The following is a 4,520-nucleotide window of genomic DNA, read 5'->3' as shown; positions in this document are numbered from 1 at the left end:
AAAGTTCATTTGTGTTCGTTTGCGTTCATGGTTAGTGTTCACGAACTGTTCGCGAACAACCAAAATTCCTTAACGAACGAACACGAACACAAACTTTTGTTCGTCATGTGTTCGCGAACAGTTCACGAACATCCAAATTTCCTTAACGAACGAACACGAACATAGCCTTGTTCATGTTCGTTCTGTTCGTTTACAGCCCTATAGTTGTGTGGTGGTATTACGACCATAATGGTTTTGAGGAAAGCAAGGATCGAGTCCCTCAAGCCACCCTTTTCACCCATTTTTTTGGTTAATAAACCTTGAAATACAAGTTCCATGGATGCTTTCTGATTTATTAAGCACATATATATAATTTTGATTCTATTAATAAAATTGTATAACATTTTATCCATGTTTTTGTTATTCTCAAAGTACATAGAAACATTTAATTCTAGTTAATAAGTAAATATTTTGTCTACTTAACTTTAAACAATAAGAAATGCTTAACTAACTTTGATTTGATTTGTATTTTAGATAATCAGATTTATTTGGTTAAGAAAACCATCTACTTTATAAATACATTAAAAGCTAAATAACTTAATCTTAATAATTTCCGTGCCAAGTAGAAATCGAAAATACGAACTAAAAAAACTGAAAAACGGCCCGGATTTTTACCTCGCTTTGGGTCGGCCCTGGTTTTGGAACCGGCTTTGCATCAATCAAGCTTTGGTTCTAGTTTGATCTAACTGATTATGTCCTTGTGAACACACCTACTAGCATAACATTGGGCAACTTTTTGGCACATCATGTTGTAGTTAGGGTTTGATGATATTGATAAAGCATGTTCAGTACGTTAATTTCAAGTGGAGAATTGTAGTTTGTATTGTGTATACATGATATTGTTTTAACCATTTTGTATAAAATGGTCATTATATGTGTAACCATATAACGACCCATTTATCTGCATGTTAATGTATAAGACTTGCATAAAGTAAAAATCTTAATATGTTACTTATTGGACTGGGATAACGTAAAAATTTTAACTTCGCCTGTTTTAAACTTTTTAGTCTATAATTGTCATTCCTAAGCCCAGGCAGAGGAGAAGGGCTTTGTTACTAAATTATGTTTAAAAGGATAATCTTGCAAAAGGGCCTCCACTTTTTATTTCTCTTAGGGTCTCTAAAAACGTAAGAACGGCCCTGGGAATGGGTCGCTTGTTATAAACCTTTTTTTTAATCTTAAAAACTGAGGTTGAGGAACTATATCAACTAGGACAAATGTAAACACGATTAAGACACTTGTAATATAGTTTCTCCATTTTAGATTAGCCCCCATCACATTCATAAGCAGAAGAAATTCCATGTGTGATAAATCGGATTATTTATCAAAAAAAAATCTTCTCTTTTTGAAGCTCAAGCAATAATTATATGGTTTCTCCCTCTAATGTAATTAAACTTCACAAATAACCGAAATTACTCATAAGATCATGCGTAGTCATTCGTTGTTTGGGCGTGTTTTCGATAAGAACGCCCCACGACGCCCGGAGCGTTTTAAAAACAACGTCGGAGAGGAGGTTTGATGGCCAATAGAATATTATTTGTTTTAAAAATTAAAAAAAATATTAATTGGTTAATTATGGGAGTGTCAAGTGTCGAACAACGCCCAAGGGTGGGGGCATTATCCCACTACGTCCATTTCTTGAAACGCCCCTTTGCTGACAAGGACGACATGTGGCGCAAAACGCCCATAGGTGGGACATTATCCACCATAACCACTACGCATAGTTTAAGAATTCATTGCAAGGACTTTTGTAATAATTTTGTATTGAACCGAATGAAGCTAATGCGTCTAACGTCTCCATTTTATGCAATCTCTCAAATCTTTAAGATTTAGAACAAAGAAGGGTTGTACGTATCCCATGACCCAATTATCCAAACTAGTTCTTTTTATATTGCGTGTTGCATCGAAATCGAGCAAATAATAATGTAAAACAAACGTGATTTAAAAATAAAGCATGTTGTTTAGAAAGGCAAACCATTAGAAAGGTTTAGTTTATCATCGTATCGTTTTATGATACCAAATAAATAATTTATTTTGAGTACAACTTCGTTTTTAACAAAACTTATAATAGAATGTTAGGGAAAAATCAAGAACAATTACGTACTTAAGTTTTTAGAAAAAAAAATTATAAATATAAATTATTAAACAAGTATCAAATTAATCGATAAATTAATATTCTTAAAAAAGGGCAATTATATGTGCAATCTAGTTATCTCTTGGTAAGTGATTTCATTATGACTTGATATATTTTCATTACCAGAATCCCAAATCCCCTCTTGCATCGTAGAAAACCCCTTTTAAAAAATGTTAATTAAATTCCACAAACGATGAAATAAATCCTCAGAAATTAGTTCGTATGATTAGATTCTAATAGATATAAGTAACTTAACTAGATTAAAATAAAATATTTAAACTTATTTACCAATTATATGCGTATGTAACAACTATCAACGCGTAAATAGTAACTATGTTTTAAAAAATTTATATTTTTTCATCTCTTATTTTCATATATTCTAGAAGGGTGTTTGAGTGATGTGGCGTGGAACACAGAAACTATCAAAGGTGTGCATGATTCGGTTATTAGCCTCAATCAAAACTGAAATCACCAGTTAATTAATTTTGCTAACCAATCAGTTTTCTTTTAATCGGATTGGTAGTCAGCTTTATATTCGGTTTACTTTCGATTAATAACCACATCAAACTTTTGTTAAATTTATTTTCTTAGAAATACATTAAATGGATGTATAAATACATGAAATTGATGTATAAATATATGAAATTGAGGTATAAACCATGAAATGAAGATGTAAAACATGATATAGATATATAAAAGATAGAAATATATAAAATATAAATGATTAAGTTATGTTCGGTTAATTTTAGCTAACCGAGGATAAAAAAAACACTATTAATCACGTAACATTTAAATTTTCAAAATTCATATAACTATAGCAATACTATATTAAAATTAAACAAAGAAAAAATGTTAGTTTTCATGGTATATTTTTTAAATATTATAGAATCAAAAAGTTATGAAAAATTAAAATCACATGTAGTTGGTTTAAAACAAGGAGGCAAAGTGCAACTCTTATTTAAATAAACAAAAGTTGGGAACAAAGGTGTAAGTATTATTTAAAACTAGTTGATTTTCTGCCCGTGCGTTGCGGCGGGGACTCAATGATTGGAAAACGCGTGTCAGTAACGGCAAGCAGATACCGAATATCAAAACATAAATAAAAATGTTGTGAAAAGGATAGTCACTCCGTTCTAAAAAAAAACGATTTTAAATAACCTAATATATAATATTAGGACCCACACGTCCTACAAGTTGGAAATTCGGTTGTTTTCAGTTCAGTTATTACGGTTCTAACACGTTAAAATATGGATGAGCTCGGCACCGATAACGACAACGAAAGTACCGATCCAGAAAATCATCGAAATTAGGTACCGGCACTGAAAAATGTTCGGTACAATATGGTATGGTATTTGAAGGTAAAAATCAATAAATACATGTATGGTGCTAGACTGGTGTCGAACCGAAAGTAACGATTCTGAAAACGCCAAAAGGTGGGTACCAAATTGGTACCGAAAATGATTTGGTATAGTAAATTTGGTACCGATACGATACCGGTTTGATTATAGGATTTGATACGATTTGCTCATCAATAATCTAAATATCCAAGTTAATTTTATATGCTACAATTCATTCATTACAGAAAAAAGGCAAAAAATAAAGCAAAATAAGTTGTTGTGTATATAAAACCTCATTCAAACGAAATACAGTTATTTACTATATGTATGAAACGTAATCTAAACGGTGCAATTACTTGCATTGCTACGTTGCTATAGGATTTGATGAGCTCGGTATCAACCGGTACCGAAAATACCGTTACCGAAATCCCCAAAAGTGGGTACCGGTACCGAATATACCTGATACGGTACCGGTCGGTACTGGTACGACACCGGTATTTGAGGGTAAAAACCGATGAATACCGGTGCCGAACCGGTACCGAAAATACACCCGGTTTGGTAAATTTAATACCGGTACGGGTACCCGATACCATTCATTCAATTCTATTTTTATTACTGTTCATTCCATTCCGTTTATAATATAACCCGGTTTGGTAAATTTAATACCGGTACCCGATACCATTCATTCAATTCTATTTTTATTACTGTTCATTCAATTCTGTTTATAATATAACCCGGTTTGGTAAATTTAATACCGGTACGAGTATCCGATACCATTCATTCAATTATATTTTTTATTACTGTTCATTCCATTATGTTTATAATATATATTTATTACAGTTAATTGTTTATAATATATATTTATTACTGTTAATTCCATTCAATTTTTAATATATAGGTTAATACATATTAGCTCCTAAAAGTTGTTAACATATGTGTCATGACATGTACCAAAAACAAGTATAGTTGTACTACTTACATTTTAAGATACTCATGCTTGGTGCATTATA

The sequence above is a fragment of the Helianthus annuus genome, chromosome 14, assembly GCF_002127325.2.
Source record: "Helianthus annuus cultivar XRQ/B chromosome 14, HanXRQr2.0-SUNRISE, whole genome shotgun sequence".
NCBI lineage: Eukaryota > Viridiplantae > Streptophyta > Magnoliopsida > Asterales > Asteraceae > Helianthus > Helianthus annuus.
The sequence above is the reverse complement of the archived record's forward strand: the minus strand, read 5'-3'. Positions refer to the sequence as shown.